The 20,452-nt window shown below is 47.4% G+C and overlaps 1 protein-coding gene across 1 annotated transcript in view; it reads right to left on the reverse strand.

The window, feature by feature from the left end:
* Positions 1-20,452, reverse strand: part of SPOCK2 (SPARC (osteonectin), cwcv and kazal like domains proteoglycan 2) — a 72,423-nt gene that overhangs the window by 32,677 nt on the left and 19,294 nt on the right. The gene's annotated exons all lie outside the window — the stretch shown is intronic.

Genomic DNA, 20,452 nt, shown 5'->3' on the forward strand with positions numbered 1-20,452 from the left:
GCAGAGCTGAGCCTTCCAAGGACCTGCAGAATTCTATGGTGGTCCAGCTGCCAGTGATGGGCCTGATCCAGCCCTCTCTGCTCTGCCAACCTGGAGCTGGTAAAGAAAAAAAAGAGGGGTGGGTTGGGGGGAAGCAGCCATGCAGTTACTGTCCTCCCACAGTAAACAGACTCGGCTGCTCCAGGTTTGGATACTGCAACGACTAAGGGTGCAATCAGTTCACACACCCAAATAATGTAAGTGGTAAGAGAAATTCTTAAGACAGTGTTATTTCCTCCCCATCCTTCCATAGAAAGGGGTATCTATTCTGAAATCTGAGGGGTCAGCACAACTAGCAGCTAGTGATAATTGAGGCCTTTTGGTACGAATGTGGTTTTAAGGTTTTCAAAACACTCCATGGATATGAATGACGAGGCTTTACTACCACTGCGAAGTCGATTGCCATGTATCCCTGATTAAAGGAAAAGCACAAATCCCTTCCAGTGCACTTCTATCCTATTTGCCCCGAAAAAACAATTAATTGTACCCCAAAGTGAGTGCCTGTCTTTGATAAGCCTACTGGGGACATTCTTAAAAGACCCAGAATGGGTATAGGTAGGGCTTATTGAAGGGAGGTGTGCATATAGCTGAGAACTGGGTATGCAGCCGGAAGCGACAAGCCACTGATCTGTTAAGAAAGTGGCTTGCCTCTTCAGCAGCGAGGAACAAGTGTAGTCAGTTGCCATGTCTAGCTGTGGATCATCAAGGCCTGGTTCACATGGACATATGCATCACTTGATATAAACACCTGCCAGTCTCGTGCTGTCTGTCAATGGGCAGTTTTAAGTGGTCTCTCCTTCAGATCCAAGATCTCAGCTGTTTCTCAGCCCTTCAGCCAGCGATCCATTTACGAGCAATGCCAGGATCTGTGCTGGGCAAAGTCTGGCTCGGCCAAAGTCTGGCTCGTCCACCTGCCCATGATAGGAAGCTGCCTTCGAACTGTAGGCACCTAACCTTTCGCTGTGCCTTGGCTGAATTTTGGTAGTGTGGCCATGAGCAAAACAAACAAACGTCACCCTGGTGGCGGGGTAGTCAAGATGCTGTTCTTGACTTATGGCAGGGATGCCAAGCCGGTTCCCCTCCAGATATTGCTGAACTCCGGCTCTCATCAGCCTCAGCAAGCATGGCCAGTAGTAAAGGATTATGGGATTTGCAGTCCAGACACACCTGGAAGGTCACAGGTTGTCTTCAGGGAACATATCACCAGGGCCTGTTTCATGGAAATCAGCAGAAGCCATTCTCCAACTACTGCACCTGCCACACTCCAGAAAAGTCCATCCTTTGAACAACCCTTTTCCGTCAACAACCCTTTAAGCATTCGGCCCCCATTTCCCCCTCTCCCCCTTTCTGCCTCAGGTCCCCAGCGAGTCCGTTCATCTTCCCTGTGCACACCTCTGCAACGGCTCTTCCTTCACCCAACTGCCACTCTCTTTCAATGCCCTGGCTCTGTCCCCAGCCTCTTTGCCCTCTTCTGTGTGTCTGCCCCACCCCACAACACACACACACACACACACACACACACACACAGCTGGAACACCAAGCCATGAGGCAAGGGGTCCCTGCAGGTTGAAGGAGCTGCGCCATCAAAGGCAATTGTGTGCTTCCTCCCCGCCTGCCGAAATCTGCCATCCCAGCTCTTATAGCGAGGCTGGCAATTGCGAGCCAGGGAGAACAACAAAACCAAATTATTCTCCACTGCACGCTCAAGACTTCCAGGGCGTTCCACCCCCCACTGGGAACGTTTTCAATAGCACCAACCGAAAGGGAGAACAGGGAAGAAGAAAAAGCAGCATAACAATGTCTCTCCCCCCCCCCCTTCCCTTAGTTCTCGCTCTCTTTCTCTCCAGCCCAACCCGACAGGAAGCGGCACATTGTCAAAGCTGGCACCCTGCCACTCTGCAGCAGCCTCTGCCAAGTGAGCAAATGAGGCTTCACATCGGAGATGGTGGCGCTGATGTGCTGTGGAGCCACCTGCCGCTCTGGGGACTGCTTGTAAGCACAGGGAGGGGGGGGAGCTCTCTGGGGTGTGGGCAGAGGAAAAGGAACGATCCAAGGTGCTCGTGATAAGATTTGAATCCACACCTGGCGTTCAGTGGGTGACCTTGAGCCACCATCCCTCTGGGTCAATTTAACCCACCTCAATGGGGGGGTGGCCTTCCAGACCATCGCCATTTTCGGTGGGATTCAGTCGCTGCGCGATTACAGCCGATTGGGAGGCAACCAGCCTGCTCCACCCCCACCCAAAACCAGAGCTTTTGCCACAAGGAAAGCAGCTGGAAAACGCACAACACTGTCCAAAAACAAATCAGAATGAACGTTCATCAAATAGCATCGCCTGAGCTCCTATCGAGATAAATGCTGAATGGACAGGTCGTGTGGAAGCAACTGGGGTTGTCGGTACCAAAGCAGGATAAAAAAAACAGCCTGTGTGGTGTAGCAGAGTGCTGAACTAAAACCTGGGAGACCGGGGTTCAAATCCCCACTCAGCCATGAAGCTCACTGGGTGACCTTGGGCCAGACACTGCCTCTCTGTCTAACCTACCTCACAGGGTCATTGTGGGGATTAAATGAGGAGAACCAGGGCTTTCTCCCCCCCCCCCCCTGCCGGAACTTGCCGGAACTCAGTTCCAGCACACCTCAGGTGGGTGCCATTGCCATTCTAAGAGAACAAGGGCAGCGTTCATGGCAAGTTCCGGCTCCTCTTTTTCTAGAAATACAAGCCAGCTCCAGCTCCAGCTCCAGCTCACCCCATGCATGCTCCTCAAGTGCTTTAGGAAATAACAAAATTAGATAACCTCAGATTTCCCAGGGCAGACACAAAACACCAGGAAGCTGCAGAAACCTTAAGAGGATAGTAAAGTACTGTTAGCAAAGCCACCCTCCATGTACGTCTCTTGCAAGGTGGCCGTTTTAAAGCCCCTCCCCCCCTCTTTTAAACTCAGGAGCCATGCTATGCTGCGTAGTGGCTACAGAGGGCTGGGCGAAAGCCAAGGAGACCTAATTTCAAATACCCACCAGGCCACAAAATTCACTGGCTGGCCTTGAGTTAAGTCACTATCTCTCGGTCTAACCTACCTCACAGGGTTGTTGTGAGGGTGAAATGGTGGCAGGGACGGGTGCAGGAGAACCTGCCTTGAGCTCCATGGAGGAGAGCCGGGATAAAAATGTACTGGGGCGAGCGCACGAACCCAACGCTCACGCTTCATGAAGAAAGATCATTCGGCCCCAAACGTTTGGTGATAAGCAATTAAGCGACCCGCCGGCATGTGTGCGGAACAGACACCCCCAGCCACAACTGCAAAGCAGTTCTGTCAAAGGCAAGCCCTTCTGATTCCCCCCCCCCCAATACATTTAAACAATCCTTTCTAGTCAGCGCTTTCTGTTTGTGTCATGCACTTTCTGGAGGGGGAGAGAGAGGACTGTTGACAGGGTAGGTCACTCGAGACAGCGGCTCCCTCAGGAGGTCAAACTACTGAAGGAGACTGCGCCTGACCTTGGCGCTACTGAAAGGGAAGCGTGTTTGCTCAGCAAGAGGAGGGAGTTACCAACGGCATGCTGGGAGCTCAAAACGCTCTTCGGCCTTTATATTCTGTGCCGGCTTCTGTAGTGTAATAACATCAAAATAATCCGCTTTGAGAGCAGGTCTACATCTGAGGGCTCATCTTCAAAGCCCCACGCAAGGCTTATCGGAAAGGTGGGGCAGTCCAGCAGTGCCCAGAGACGAGACCGTTATACCGCAGCATAAAATAAAAACAGCACCTGTGTGTCCGGTCCTTCCTCACTCATCCGTGATGTCTAAGACATCTCCGTACGATTCACTGAGAGTTTCTCTCACCTTTGTTAGCATCCGTCTGTCTCAAGAGACAACAGAGTACGTCTCAAACCAGCCTCAAACCAAGCAGCTCTGAAGTGACCTCCCCCAGGGCACAAGCCTGGGCAGTATGTATGGAGGTCCTGGGATGCCCAGATGACAAGACCCCTCTCTTGGCCTTGCTGATGTGGTCCCAAGGAAAGCAGAACAATGTGTCTCTCACCAGCTTCGCTGCACGAGTTGCCGGAAGGAGGCATACAAGGCGCCACCCAAGTGTCATGGGCACTCCACTCTGGATTTGTCTAAAGTTTTACTCCTTAGCCTTTTCTCCTCCCGAAGGTGTCCTACAAGAAAGTGGCTACAGATTTTTCCATGGGGTTTACTTTCCCCAAAGCTTTTCTCATCAATGAGTAGAGCCACAAGACAGCGGAGGTTTAGGACCAGAGCTTTCCTCTTCCTAGATGGGCTACCTTCCTAGGTGGACCAGCCCCATCTGCCCCTTCGTTCTCTCCACAGCTCACATGAGCACACATATGCCACACATTATGCTGTGTGTAAGAGAGAGAGACGGGATGCACATTCTTCCTATTCCATCATACAGAGTATTTCTCTTTTTGTGTGAAGCAGTCAGCAAACTTTTTCAGCAGGGGGCCGGTCCACTGTCCCTCAGACCTTGTGGGGGGCCGGACTATATTTTGAAATAATAATAATAATTATTATTATAAATGAATTCCTATGCCCCACAAATAACCCAGAGATGCATTTTAAATAAAAGCACACATTCTACTCACGTAAAAACACACTGATTCCTGGACCGTCCGCGGGCCAGATTTAGAAGGCGATTGGGCCGGATCTGGCCCCCAGGCCTTAGGTTGCCTTGTTGTTATTCAGTTGTTCAGTCGTGTCCGACCCTTCGTGACCCCATGAACCAGAGCATGCCAGGCACCCCTATCCTCCACTACCTCCTGCAGTTTGCCTACCCATTCTCTAAATCCTATACTTCAGCCCTGCATCGTCATGGAGCTGTCCAGCAGAATAGCTCCTGAATCCATCTCCTCTCATCTCATCCACTAGTATTCTCACACAATTCATAGAATTGTAGAGTTGGAAGGGACCACAAGTGACATCCAGTCTAAGCCCTGCAATGCAAGAATCTTTTGCCCGACGTGGGGCTCGAACCCACAACCCTGAGATTAAAAGTCCCACTTACACAAAACCCTAAATGTTGGCAAGGGGGAGCTGCTCCTTAACTTTTTCTCTTTTTCAAAAAAAAAACTTTCAAAATCTGCCCATTCCAGCTTTATGGAGTTCTGGCTGCTGCTGACATCTTCCTTTGAGAGGGAGGGAGGCAGCTCTGTTGGGAAGAAGCCATTGCACTCAAGCCAGCAATATTTCGATGATGAAGGCAAAACTCCCCATCCGCTCTGTTTCCACAGAAAACTCTCTTCCCTTAAAAATCACTTCCAGGTTAAAGAGTCAGCAGCCACCCAGTTAATGGAGCCTCAAAGTGGGCATTTTGGCCCACTCTTTTATATACCCCGGTTCAATGTGTTTGGAAAGCCGGTTTAGCAATGGAGAGATAAGTCTGCTGCTGTCAGTCAAACAACCACCACTTTATCATGAGCACAGAGGACGGGGCGGGGGGGGGGGCAGGCAAGGTGAGGAATCAATCCAAATCCAGTCATGCTCAGAAAGCTAAACATTAGATAGTGAGCTGTGTGTCAACGGTTCAAATATTGCCTCAGTCATGAACCGGCAAGGCCTCTCATTCTCCTCAGGATTCCAGATTGGTGATCTGAGGGACACTGTGTAAGAAAATATGAAGCTGCCCTATATCAGTTTGGACTATTTGTCCCATCTTGTCTACTCTGTGGCACCAGCTCTCCAGATTCTTGGGCACAGATCTTTCCCCATTTTGCTAACTGGTCCTCTGTCACTGGAGAGGCCAAAGATTGAACCTGGAGCCTTCTAAATGAGAAGCAGCTAAGCTGAAAAATAAAAATGCACACCAGAAAGGAATCTGCTTGTGTACCATCACTCTGTTCTGGCCAAAGGAGGAAACTACAAGGAAGTCAGCCACAAAACTAAAGGAAGCCTCATGATTACAATAAGCTAGAGCTGGTCAGGTGATGCTCCTGGGGGCCCCATAGAAGTCTCAAAATCAAGCCTTCTCAATATCATGAGCAACTAAGATGACCTGTTTCTGGTGACTACAAACCATATTTGCCTTTTACACAATCTTGCTCTCTTTCTCTCTCTCTCTCCACCCCCCACAGGGATTGAGTCACTGAAATGTTCTCCCAGCTGCAGGGGACCAACTCAGTTAAGCAACTCCCACGAGGCTGAGAGAAAATGTAGATAGAGGACCCCGTGAACTTCCTCAGCAGGGAGCTATCGCCCATCCCACGTGGCTCGCCAAAGGACGTCTCTGTGCAACGCACACGTTGACAACCCCATCTGCCTCATGCATACGATCTGCAGATTTAGATGTTGCTTTGGGAGTAGGGTGTAACAAAACAAAAAAAATGCCATGTGCTAAGGGAACCTTGTATTTCAGGTGATGTAACTTAGCAGGAAGGGTGGGCTATTTGCTTGCACACTTTTTCATTGCGGTGGCTACTGATCCCAATATCTGCCTCCCTGCTTCCATCGGTTTCAAATCTCAACACCTCAGCCAAACCAGAGAAGTGTTCCCAGTGTGCCCCCCTTGACGCGATCTGCCACTTTGCCCAGGAACGGCGTCCAAGCTGCCTGATTGTCCTTTCCTAAGCCACCTGCCTCTCAAACAGCTCAATGTTCTATTAGCTTAAAAACCTATTAAGAACCCTTTTAATGAGGCGATGTTAGGCAAGCAGGGGGGAGGGAGGGGAGAGGAAGAGAGAGAAGAGACAATATCGTGCTGCCAAGGAACCTTTCATCTCTCTGCCGCCAATTCAAACCCACAGCAGATCAGTGGTGGCCAAAAACGAATTTTCCAGAACACATTTACATCGTACAAAGACTCACGCGCATGACCCAGCAGCTCCCTGGGGTGGTCCGGCCATAGCGTCCATTTTACGCGCAGCAAAAAAAAAAAAGTGTATAAAATTTTAATGACAAGAAGAAGGCAAAATGATGGTTCCCATCACTCTTCAAGCAGGCGGCTGCTGCGTATTTCAAATATATGCAGCAGGGGGTGGGGGAAAGCAGCAGAGAATAAAATCTTGTACTTTTATCACAGGCCATTAGCTACTTTTCAGATAGGACATGGGTTCTTTATGAACCATGTGGGGCAGGGGGAGCTAAGGTAAAGACCCTGGTCCAGCATCAACTAGGGGAGGGAGCATAGCTCATTGGCAAGGTGCATGTTCTGCAATCGGAATACACCTCTGCCTGAGACACTGGGGTGCCACTCCCGGTCAAGAGTAGGCAATATTGCCCTAGATGGGTGAACTCCATACGAAGGAACTCTGCTGGAAGTGCATAACACCGGTCCTAAAATATCTACATGGGCTCCCAGTATATTTCCGAGCACAGTTCTAAGTGTTGGTGCTGACCTTTGAGGGTGCACAGAGTGCCACCTGCATTGCAGGGGGTTGGACTAAATGACCCTTGGGGTCCCTTCCAACTCTACAATTCTATGATCACTTTTATCCCCAGAGGCCACACTTTACTTCCAGGTCAGCTCACTGCAGCCATGATTCTCTCCTCAATCCAGCCTCATCCCCAAGTTGTTCTTGTTCTTCCTGTCCAGCTGGCTACCCACACTCCCAAGCTAAAGGTTTGTTGCTGTTTTTCAAGGACTCCTGCCCTGTCTGTTCCCTCGCTTTGCTGCACCAGAAGCCAAAACCACACAGGCATAAATCATGGCAAAAAAAACGCCACTGCCCATATTTTCACACAAAATAACCTGGAACTTCCATTGCTCTTGAAGAACAAAAGGGCCATAAAATATTTCACGGAACGTCTATTTGCACCTGGCTGAAACGTATGTCTGCTGCAGCAAAAACAATGTGATAGGAGTTATAGATAAAGATGAAAGTGTTGGGATCTTAAAGACACTCTCGGGTCAAACTGGCACGTTAAGCAAAATATGAAAATGGCCTCCCATCTCCCACAAAGACTACAGTTCCTGAATCTGGAAGTGTCCGTCCCCCCCCCCAAACAATTTAGCCATGTTTTTCCAAGACCCACTGACTATAGAGCAGGGAGAGGCCTTGGCTGGTTACTTAGTCCCAGCTCTCTTACGGCACCCTCCATGCAGACATAAGAGGATATCAGCAAGCTTGGGGAGACCCCAGGGTTTGCAGAAGTGCAATTTAAAAAATCAAATACCCTAAGCAGGGAGCGGGGCAATCTCAAAAACAGCCTAATGTTGACTAGGCATACTCAGAAGACACAGAATGCTGAAAGATTGTTTGGGGGGAGCAGGGGAGCCAGAAAACAGGGTTGCGGGTGGAATGGAGTGTCTGGAATCCTGAAGAGCAGCACTCCACGCTGCAATGCTATGTTGCAGCTCCCAGCTGCAACATTCTATTCGGCAGAAGCCGCACAGTTGGGCATCTTATGAATGCATAAGTGAAAAGAGAATGCGAGAGTGTTCTTGGTCACTTCCTTAGCGACGCTGCCCTTCATATACCCATGGAAATATATATATATATATATATATCAGGATGAAAAATAATAGCAATGAGAGGGTATATATATATATATATATATATATATATATATATATACACACACCCTCTCATTGCTATTATTTTTCATCCTGATATTGTGCAGAACAGCAAGGAGCTAATCCCAATCCCCGCCAGGATAAACAGTGTAGATCTGGGAGGCAGCATTTGCATTCCGAGTCGAAATCGAAAGGTTCATTTCTTGCAATGCTGAATAAGAATAATGCAGAGGGACCAGCTGCTACATCCTGCCGCTGCTGCGTTCACACATACATCACATTCACAAGAAGAGAGGGGCGGCTTCCACGCAGGAAACTGATCCCAACATTAACCATACAGACTTAATCATCCCCAAACTGACGTGTTATCGGTGTGCTTTTAAAGGGAGGGCCACTAGGGCAGAAAGCTCCATCCTTCCTCAAATTAATAATGTACCTACCTACCAGTAGCAACTGATAATCGCAAGCGTGCAAGCTCTGGGGAAAGACTCAATTCACACCTGCCTGCAGTGGCACAGTTGCTTCTCCAAGTTGGTTTGGCACAGCAAGGAAGGACTCCATAACGCCATTGGTGGCTGCATTGTACGAGCACCAATTGCCCATGAAATCAACAGACTCAACCAGGGAGCAGCGCATGGGTGGCCAATCAGTGCAAGACATGGCGCCAGCATCATAAATTTGGGCCCCTGCCAGCACAAGGGCTGTGGGCCATTTTATTTTATTTTTTTTCAACAAAGCCAGGCCTGCTCTACTTCCCCAGTGTTGCGCTCCTGCGTAAGACGAGCCCGGCTAGATCAGGCCAGTGGCCCATCTAGTCCAGCCTCCTATTCTCACAGTCGACAGCCAGGTGCCCATAGGAAGACCATGAGAAGGACCTGAAGTGCCTAGAAGTGATTCCACTTGTATTCAGCAGAGGTAGAACACGGCCATTTTGGCTAGCAGCCATTGATGTCTTCCGTAAATTTGTCTAATCCTCTTTGAAGGCCATCCAAGCTGGTGGCCATCTCCAAATAGCGGATTCCATAGCGTGTGCTAAGAAGCGCTTTATTTAACCAGTCCCGAGATTTCTCACATTGCCCGTCCTTATTCTTCCAGCTGCCATGCTCTCCGGCTCAGCAGCATGGAGGAAACACTATATCCAAAGGCACAGCAAACTCCTTAACTGTGGTGTCCTTCTGGAGAGCCACACCTTGGACCAGACACACAGCACACTTGCCAAAACGTTGGGGGCCCTTGGAATAAGAAGTCAATTCCATTATATGTGCTACTAAAAGGATGGCCCTAAAAAGTGCTAGTGGGAATAGGTAGGAGGTAGGTGTTCTTCCGCCCATACGTTCTAATGACAGCAAAGAGAGAGAGAGAGAGAGAGAGAGAGAGAGAGAGAGAGACTTTTACCTCCCATTAGTGCGATTGATTTTTGAAAGAAGCCAGAATGTTGACGTTTTGTGCAGTCTCAGCAAAGCACTGATGAGTTCTGCTCTTTGAAAAGTCAGGCTTATTATCCTTCTTTCCGAAGATGCCACATAATGTTAAAAGGTACAAGGAAACGAGCAACTTGTCTCTGTCAGAAAGAGCTGGCCCACCAGTGGGTGGGGGAAATCTCCCCTCTTTCACTGCTCCTGTTTTGTCCAAACCAAGAAACTAGGGTTACCAGCTTTGGAACAAGTTAGGATCTTAAACCAACTTCCACCTGTGGCCTACGATCCTTGTTTCCCCGCTGGTATAGTTTACTGGTTTGGATGAAACTATGGTTAATCAGAGCCTTCCTGAATTAATCATGGCTCTTGCAAAGCAGCTGCCTGTGCAGGCAAAAGCCTGGTCCATATTTCAAGCTCATTAAGCCAAAATACAATAATCTGAAAGCAGCCACAGTCTTCTAACATGCTCTCTCATTTGTGGCCAGCTATCTTAAAAAACACAGAGGGAGGCTTTTCCGGTCAGATCACTTTTAGCTTGCAGCAGTTACCCTTTTACTGCTAGTAAACCTAAATTAAGTTTGTACTTGGCTGGTGTCACAGCCTGGCTGCTACCGCTCTCGGCGTAATTTCAGTAACTGAAGCATTTGCTGCCATAGCATGTGATTATGGCCACAGGATGCTTATGTCGCTCTAAAGCATAGGAATAGACAAATTCATGGGGAATGGGCTCATCAACTGATATGAGCCGCAATAGGTGAATAAAACTATCTTCCAAGCACATATATTCCTCTGATTAACACGAACTAGAGGACAGCAAAAGGTACCAACTCTATGCTTCCGAACATCTAGAGCAGGCTTCCTCAACCTCGGCCCTCCAGATGTTTTGAGACTACAATTCCCATCAGCCCTGACCACTGGTCCTGCTAGCTAGGGATCATGGGAGTCGTAGGCCAAAAACATCTGGAGTGCTGAAATTGAGGAAGCCTGATCTAGAGTGAAAACTGAACTGCAGGTGATACCATATTTTTCGCTCCATAAGACACACTTATTTCCTCCTAAAAAGTAAGGGGAAATATCTGTGCGAATGGTGGTCCCTGGAGCTGAATTGCCCAGGGGCCAAAAGAGGATCATGCTTTTTATTTTACAAAGAGAAAAGGGGGTGTTGAAAGGACCCCGCTCAGCAGCTGATCAGCAAGAGATCGGGAGAGAGATAAGAGTCTCCAGCTCCCTTTCAGCCCCACCCTCAAGCTGCAGAAATGTGAGTTGAACCCCATAAAAACGGGGTTTTTCCTCTTTGCTTTTCTCCCTTTGCAAAAGGAGCTTTGCTTTACCCCCTTTGCAAAAAAAGCTGCAAAACTTTTAGCTGATCCCCAAATAAACCAGGGCTTTTTCCTTTTTAAAAAAAGCTGCAAAACTTTTAGCTGATCCTCAAAAAAACAACAACAGGGCTTTTAGAAGAAAACCAGAAAAATATTTTTTTTCCTTGTTTCCTCCTCTAAAAACAAGGTGCGCCCTATGGAGCGAAAAATACGGTACTTTCTTAGGGTTCATCCATGCTATTGTTTACCTTGCTGCTTTCTCCCAGGAAAACCCGCAGTTTAGCATTGAATCAGAACCAGTGTTAGAAATGGCTCCTTAAACCAAGGTTACAGTTGCCAAAACAGAATGCCTAGTTGCCATTTTGGGGGCCAGATGGCTCAAAAGTCGTATTTTTCAATACAACTTTTGGGATCCTGAAATTCATTCGGATTGTGCAGATAAAGTATAACTGGAAAGAATTGTACAAGATGTGTTGCTGGTTCGTAAAAACAGTCCAGATCCAAGGATCCCCAGGCACACACCTCCCAATGTCAGAGACATCAGGCGCCATCCTGGCACCCAGGCATCTTCACTTGGTCGCAAGTGGCTGATAGCCAGATGCAAAATGCACCTGGTGAATTCCAAAAGCTGATCTGAGCCAACGGCAATCAGGCTTTCCATGGATTGCTGTTGGTTCCAATTGAACGCTAAACTGAGAGAAAGTAGCAGGGCAAAGGCAAAACTGCTTGGATCCATGCCTAGAAACTGCGGGACAAGCAGAAAACAACTTGGACCCATGATTTCTAGGAACATGACAAGTGCACGTGTTGGCAACTCTTAGTGAAGTATATTCAGGCTTTGGATTGGCTATGCCCAACCAGGTTTGCCACTGCATTCTCTTGGGCAGGAAGGACTTCAGGTCCTGGTTGAGCCTTACTTGAGTGATGCAGTCTTCCTACTCTCAAATGTGTTCTTGCATCCTTGGTCCTGTCTTCTGGCTTCCTTCGGAACCCTGCCTTCCTAGTTTGGCCTTCGGTTCTAACTTCTGGCTTGCTCCAAAGCTCTGGCTTCTGGCTCATCTCAGACCCACAAGCCCTGCTCTGGCATGAGAGGCACCTTCTGGGTCACCACTGAAGACAGAGCACTGGGCTAGATGGAAGCCGGTATAACCCAGCAAGCCACTTCTTCTGTCTCTATGCTTGCATCTCCTTAGGAGCTGCACACCTCTGCAGTTCCTTCGGAAATAAAACATCCCACAGACACAGCAAAGGCTAAGGACCACCGCTAGATCGCGTCGCCAAGCACGGCATCAGAAAAGCTTGGTGGGACAACATCCCGCTGGCATTTTCGGGGAGGAAAATGCCTTCCACAAATAGCGTCAACTCCAGTGCAGGAGGGAACTGATGGCTTATTAATTCTGACAGGGCGCTCTTTCTTAAAGGAGCAGATTCCAGAAGAGTGACAAGGGGTAGTATACGGAGAGCAGGGGGTAGGGGGGAGAGCAGAGAAATGATTGGAGGGTGTGTGTGTGTGTGTGTGTTACATGGAATGACAATGATCTAAAAAAGAATGTAAAAAATGAATAATGGGAACATCCGAGCTGTAAAAATGAAAACCAATAAAAGTAAAGAATTACAGGAATGTTGAAAAAGGAACACATGAAAGGACAAGCATTTTAAAGCTCTGAGTTTGCAATCTAAAGTTTATACTGGGGAGGAGCCATCAGTTTGGAGAGTGGTGGGAGAAGAAGGTTAAGCACTAGGACCAATTGCCCCTGAGAACGTATTAGCACAGGATACATCTGGTGTGCTCTAGTCTCCAGGCTCAGTTCACAAGGGGAACAGCAAGGACCAAGTGGCCCAGCCAGAGCACTGCACAAACTGTGTGTCCTAGACCAGCCTTCCCCAACCTGGTGCCCTCCAGAAATTTTAGATCACACCTCTCGCCAGCCACAGCTGGCACAGAATCATGTCCAGTGCTCCCTGGTTCCACAAAAGCAGAAAACCACTGGGCCACCAAATCTGCACAGGAAGGCCAACGGTCTGCAAAGCAGGGGACAAGCCTACTGATTTGCTATTCAATCCAAGGGCAGATACCTGTGTTTGGTTTGTTTACTACATAACACCTAGTTGCTTGAAGGGGCTCTAGAAATCGCAACGGAGCAAGGGCTTAATCTCGTTTCTCTTAGGCAACAGGGTGCTCTGGGAACAAAATGAGAGCGAAACACGCAGAGCGAAGCGGCAAGTTCTGTATAAGCCTGTAATTACAAATGTTGTAAAATGGGTTGCTATTTACACCAGGGGAAGTAATCGCGCCATTAGCTGAGCGACACAGGACTCTCACGGCTGGCTCATCAAATCATGGATTGCAACAGATGTGGGAGAGGAAACCTGGGATGAGAATGTATGGCATGGGGAAACTAACATCCCAATAACCTTTTTCTGATTAAACTGGGGACTGGACCGCATTGCCCCCGTATACTGACAACACATATTGTTGTTAAACCCGAGGCCTTGCCCAAAGGTGGGGCGAGTGGACTCCTTGGAGCCTGACAGCACAGTCCCTGATCCACACACACAAAAACTCCCAACGGCAGGTGGGTAATACTCAAAATCTTGGGGATTCAGAGTGGAGGAGAGAAAGTCAGAGAGACCAAAAGCAAGGGCACCCAAAACTCCTTGCATTAGCTTGCAGCAGACATTCGCAGTTCAGGGAAAGCAATTAACCCTGTTGCAGGAGCTGCATCTATCCCAGCCTGTGTGCTCTGCTTGGAGTGAGGTCATTCCACTCTGCATATCCATTACAGCCACGCTCTGCCAGGCACATTAGAGGAAACATGAATACATTGACTTTGAGAGGGAGAGGGGGAGGGGGAGAGGCAGGCAAGGTGCACAGCACAGCCTCATTACTCACTGGTCCCCAGACACACATCTCCAGAGGAACTTCCCCCTCCCCAGCGCTCCCGTTAATGAAGGGAAGAGAAGCCGAAATGGCAACTGGAGCAGGGTGGGGATGCTGATAAGGCCAGCAACTTACGTTAAATATCACAGTGCGCTTCCTGAGCACAGGAGCCATCTCCCAAATGAAGGAGGAATGACAGTGGTGGCTTTTAAAAATGAGGGTCTCTTTCTCTCTGTGTGTGCCTTGAGCAATGGGGCATGAAGACGAGTCGCAGCACCCAAGTTCCCTTGGAGGAAGCCTTAAAATTGCTGGCTGTGGGCCTGCCTTTCAGAAAGAGAAAGCGTGTATTATCCCAATGGGTCACTGCAACTACAGTGAGAGCCAGTGTGGTGTAGTGGTTAAGAGCGGTAGACTCGTAATCTGGTGAACTGGGTTCGCACCTCCGCTCCTCCACATGCAGCTGCTGGGTGACCTTGGGTTAGTCACACTTCTAGCAGTACATGTGAAAAGGATCTAGGAGTCTTGGTAGACCATAAACTTGACATGAGTCAACAGTGTGATGCAGCAGCTAAAAAAGCCAATGCAATTCTGAGCTGCATCAATAGGAGTATAGCATCTAGATCAAGGGAAGTAATAGTACCACTGAATTCCGCTCTGGTCAGACCTCACCTGGAATACTGTGTCCAGTTCTGGGCACCACAGTTCAAGAAGGATACTGACAAGCTGGAACGTGTCCAGAGGAGGGCAACCAAAATGGTCAAAGGCCTGGAAACGATGCCTTATGAGGAACGGCTTAGGGAGCTGGGTATGTTTAGCCTGGAGAAGAGAAGGTTAAGGGGTGATATGATAGCCATGTTCAAATATATAAAAGGATGTCATATAGAGGAGGGAGAAAGGTTGTTTTCTGCTGCTCCAGAGAAGTGGACATGGGGAAATGGATTCAAACTACAAGAAAGAAGATTCCACCTAAACATTAGGAAGAACTTCCTGAGAGTAAGAGCTGTTCGACTGTGGAATTTGCTACCAAGGAGTGTGGTGGAGTCTCCTTCTTTGGAGGTCTTTAAGCGGAGGCTTGACAGCCATCTGTCAGGAATGCTTTGATGGTGTTTCCTGCTTGGCAGGGGGTTGGACTGGATGGCCCTCGTGGTCTCTTCCAACTCTATGATTCTATGATTGTTTGAAGTCTCTCAGCCCCACTCACCTTACTGAGTGTTTGTTGTTGGGGAGGAAGGGAAAGGAGAATGTTAGCCGCTTGTGAGACTCCTTCAGGTAGTGATAAAGCAGGATATCAAATCCAAACTCTTTCTTCTTCTTCTTCTTCTTCTTCTTCTTCTTCTTCTTCTTCTTCTTCTTCTGTAGTGGGCAAGGACTGGGCACTCACATATGGGAAATGGCTTATGGTGCGGCACTCTGCGCTCCACCATTTTAGGCTGCAGATTGGGGAAGGAGCTGCTTGCTAGGGGATGATGGAACCAACCCTCGGCTACTCTGCATATTTGGTCTGTTCCTCTGAGCGAGAAAGAGATTGAAATGGACAAGATAACAGGATCCGTGTCAGCTTGCATCCTTCACAGGATCAGGTCAGGCAGGTGCAGCGAGGTGACCTGTGCATACATGGAGCCGGATAAAAGCCAAACTCCGCCTGACCGGGATGCATTCTTTCGCTGCCGTTATCATCGTGATGATTCTTGCTTACTTTAATTGGCAATACTCACCTCTTAGCTAACAGACAATTAATGGGTTTATAGAAATCGAGCTGTTAAAATCTGGCAAACCTTTTAAATGTGACCTATTCCAAAAAAAAAAAATGCTTTTATCAGATGACAGGTCTGGAGATCCACAGACATATGCATAATTGAAACGGTGTACTGTGTTGTTATTGTCTGAATCCTAGCAAACAATACCAAGATAAGGCCTCTTGCACAAACCACAATGGGCATTTATTTATAGAGCCATTTCTTCTCCTCATCTTTTTTCTTCTAATTTCACTTTTGTTCCCATAACTGCATCTGCACAAAGCAACATTCTCTGCTTTCAGATGATGAATTTGCTGTTCATTTTCTTTCCATTAAAATCTTTCCATTCTCACCCAGTTCTAATCCAGATCTTGGTAACATGGCCCATAAGTCTTAGGAACCATCATGAGTTGGGTTGAGTTGAAGGGGCAGGTGGCTACCGCCAGAAGAACTACAAGAAAATTTGTGATTAAATTATATGCTGCTAAAATAAATCCGTAACTTTAGTTGGTGAAAAATTGTGGACACGGTGTGTCTATTCCCACAAAATTTCTATTCTCAAACTGATACCTGAAAGATGACATTTTTCTGACCCAAACTTTCCAATGCTATCAAAGACGGACTTTGTAATAATAGCTATTTTGGACACGGAAATCAATTTGATTTGTATGCAAAGCAACAGGCAAAGGTAACAAATATCAATAAAAACATATGTTATTACTTCCATTAACCATAGCACCTGACATCTCACAGCTCACTCTTAACTGTAACAGATTTGCCCTGACCCAAATCCTGTTCTTCCATGAGTTTTAGTCTTACAAGGGAGAAAAACGTTTCTCTATCCTATACTAAGGAATGCCGCTTCATCATACTTCAAGTCCCTGCCCCAGAACAAGTCATTTGTTGATGATGAATGGCGTGGAGAAACGAATATGATGAAGCTGAGCCATGTGGTGGGCATTCCTATCTCTTCCCCTTTCTGTCATGGTACCAAAGGCACCATACATGTAGTTCCTGGTCAGTCACCCCTCCGGCACTAAAGAGATCTGGGCTGCTTAGCCTCAGAAGTCCTCGTGTGCCTTCAGATTCTCACCTGGGACCAATATTACTGAGGGCTCCAGAAATAACATGAATAAACCCTCTAGTTCTCATCAGAAATGCAAATGGTGGTCCAGGTAAGGCTTAGCAATGCAATTAGATATTCAAAGCAGAATGCTTAGACAGTGTTAAGCTATGCATATCCATGTAGCAGAGAATACATGTATCTTATGGAAAGATCAACTGTTAGCCAATGACGTGGTTGGATGGTTGCAGCATATTCCTAACTATGGTTACTGTGAACTACATCCCACTGCAATCAATGGAACTTACTGATAGGTTAAGTGTACGCAGGATTGCAACCCAGTTGTATACACGCCCCCAACAGACCTTAACGCCAGTGATCAACCATGTTTTAACTCAGGGGTAGGCAACCTAAGGCCCGGGGGCTGGATGCGGCCCAATCACCTTCTCAATCCGGCCCACGGATGGTCCGGGAATCAGCATGTTTTTAGAATGTGTCCTTTTATTTAAAATGCATCTCTGGGTTACATGTAGGGCCTGCCTGGTGTTTTTAAATGAGCAGAATGTGTGCTTGTATTTAAAATGCATCTCTGGGTTATTTGTGGAGCATAGGAATTCGTTCATTATTATTTTTTTCAGAATATAGTCCGGCCCACCACACGGTCTGAGGGACAGTGGACCGGCCCACGGCTGAAAAGGGTTGCTGACCCCTGTTTTAACTTGTCAGAAAACAGCTCTGCATATGAAGCCTAAGAACCGAATCTCTCAATTTGCGTATCTTTGTTCAATAATTCTTTCTGAGCAGATTTAAACATGCCATCTTTTCTTTAGGAGCCTTTGGATGTTACAGGCTTGATGGGGAAAAAGTCTCTCGCTCAAGTTTGGGCAAAGCCTCCAGCTGGAGAATGCGACACATCTATGCGCCGAACTCCGGCTCGTCTCTGAGAAGAAGCACACGCCATTCTTTCCATTGCTCACTCTCTCGTTAGCTTGCCTGGAAAGCTAACTGTCAGAGTAGATGCTGCCATTAGAGTCGAGCATCAAGCAAGGTAAGGCATGGCATTGCCTGCGGCTGCAAGTCAGAGTAAATAAAGCGAGCCTGCGCTGTTGCATTCATCTTTCATGTCTACGGCGAGAAACAATGAGCAAAGAGGCGCATTCCCTCCCGTTAAAAGGGAATTGGCGGCATGTGCAGCCACCAGAACATTGATGAAGGGCTGTGCTAGGACAGCTCTACCCTTTGGCTCTCTCTTGTTCTCTCTCCCAGCTTGCAGCTGGAAGACTAGAAGGGAGACAAAGAGAGTCTCCACTGCATCACCTTGTTCAGACCCTTTGGCTCATATGTCCCATGCGCAGCTGCCACAGCACTGCCCCGTGTTTTAATACTGGGCAGTGCTATGGAAGCTGCACAAATAGTGCTCTCGTGACCCAGGAGCACCAAGGATGAAAGTGAGCAATGGGGCGGGGGGGGGGGAGGTAATCAACCTCCCAGCACATTACTCTGCGGTGGCGAATACACAGCAGAACTATGGCGCCTGTTTAGCCTCACTGCCAGGTCTAGACAGGTATCAGAAAAAAGTATGGTGGCAGAGGTGAGAAAGAGGAAAGCCAGGAGGCGCAAAAGCAGTAATTTTTTATTATTATTATTATTATTATTATTATTATTATTATTATTACCACCTCACCCATCTGGCTGGGTTTCCCCAGCCACTCTGGGCCGTTCCCAACAGAACACTCAAACTTCAAACATTAAAAAGTTCCCTAAACAGGGTTGCCTTCAGATGTCTTCTAAAAGTCAGGTAGTTGTTCATTTCCTTGACATCTGATGGGAGGGCACCATTCCTTGAGTGTTTATTTGCAGGGTGGTGTAGCTGGGAAGCGAAAACAAACACTAAGAGATTCCCTCATATTGAGGGCAGTGCCAAGGGGCAAGCAACAGGCACACAAAAAGGATTCTGATTATAAATCTCGGCACATCAGCACGTCTTCCGAGCTTTTATGAGCTTCTCTGAATCGAAGATTTGTTGCAGCCACCTGCCACATGCTGGCTCCTGCAAAACCAAGCAGAATCTTTCAACAGAGGTCTCAGCCAGGACATGACATCTGGGAAGCCACAAACACCCAAAGACGGGGTGATTTCTAGCCTAGTTTTTTTTGGGGGGGGCTGCTATTCTGAGCATACTCCTGCAAAGTGGTCTTTTTGTTTCCTTACACTGGAGGCAGAGTTAATGTTTTAAAATATACAATTCTTTCGTCCCACTGTCACTTCCGGTCAAAAAGATTTATAAGGTTTTTGAAACCATACAAAAAACACCCTGCCAAACTTGCTGGACCACAGGGGAAAGCAAGATGAACACTCCCTCCTCTTTTGGGCCACCTTGAACTTGTGTGCGTTTGTTTGTGTGTCTCCATCTTCAGCCCAAGTTGAACTCACCATCTTGCTCCAAACATTCTTCCATGTCCCAAAACTAACCCATTAAGAGAATTTCCTCTTGTCCTCCAGTCTCTGAAGAACCTCCCTCCTGACTGTAAAGTTCATCTCAAAATATAATAAAATAAAATACAAGCTTGGAAACTTGCATGGGCCGAAGAGGTTATGAGCAAAGGTTAATGGCAACAACAAACAGGAGGATTGTTCTGAATTATGGAAGCGTGGAAAAGATGGGCAAGGGAGGCTAGGTGTATGTCTGTTCTTTGCATCACGGTTAATGGCTGAGCAAGGGGGAGTAAGCCAGTACTAATTAGATTTGTAGGCTGGGAGGGGCTAGGAACAAGAGTAAGGACAAGAGGGGGCTGTGGTCTTGTGGTTTGTTTGAGAGAATGACAAGTGTCTCAAAAAAACAACAACAGGTCACTTGTGGGGAATTAGCAAAGAGACACCCAACAGGTATTTCAGCAACTTTATTTTATTATTATTATTATTATTATTATTATTATTATTATTATTATTATTATTATTATTATTATTATTATTATATTTGTACCCCGCCCATCTGGCTGGATTTCCCCAGCCACTCTGGGCGGCTTCCAACAAAAATCAAATACATTAAAATATCACACATTAAAAGCTTCCCTAAACAGGGCTGCCTTCAGATATTTTCTGAATGTCAGGTAGTTGTTTATTCTCTTGACCTCTAATGGGAGGGCATTCCACAGGGCGGGCACCACTACCAAGAAGGCCCTCTGCCTGGTTCCCTGTAGCTTTGCTTCTCGCATTGAGGGAACCGCCAGAAGGCCCTCGGCGCTGGATCTCAGTGTCCGGGCTGAATGATGGGGCTTATTTCATGGCATATTCCAGAAGTGATCGATGCCTATGACTAGGGAAATGATAAAAACTGCAATATTATTTATTGATAATCTGCTTCCTCTAAATCTTCAGTTGACTTAAAAGACCCAACCTAAAATGATGAAATCGGTTTTTAAAAACCCAGAGACTGCGGCTATCTATTTTTGGCTGCTCCATCACCTGTGTTTTGTATTTTTTAGCAAGTGGCTAAATTGAAAGCAACCTGCATGCAAGTACTTTTTTTAT

Source organism: Lacerta agilis, chromosome 5 (assembly GCF_009819535.1).
Source record: "Lacerta agilis isolate rLacAgi1 chromosome 5, rLacAgi1.pri, whole genome shotgun sequence".
Lineage (NCBI taxonomy): Eukaryota > Metazoa > Chordata > Lepidosauria > Squamata > Lacertidae > Lacerta > Lacerta agilis.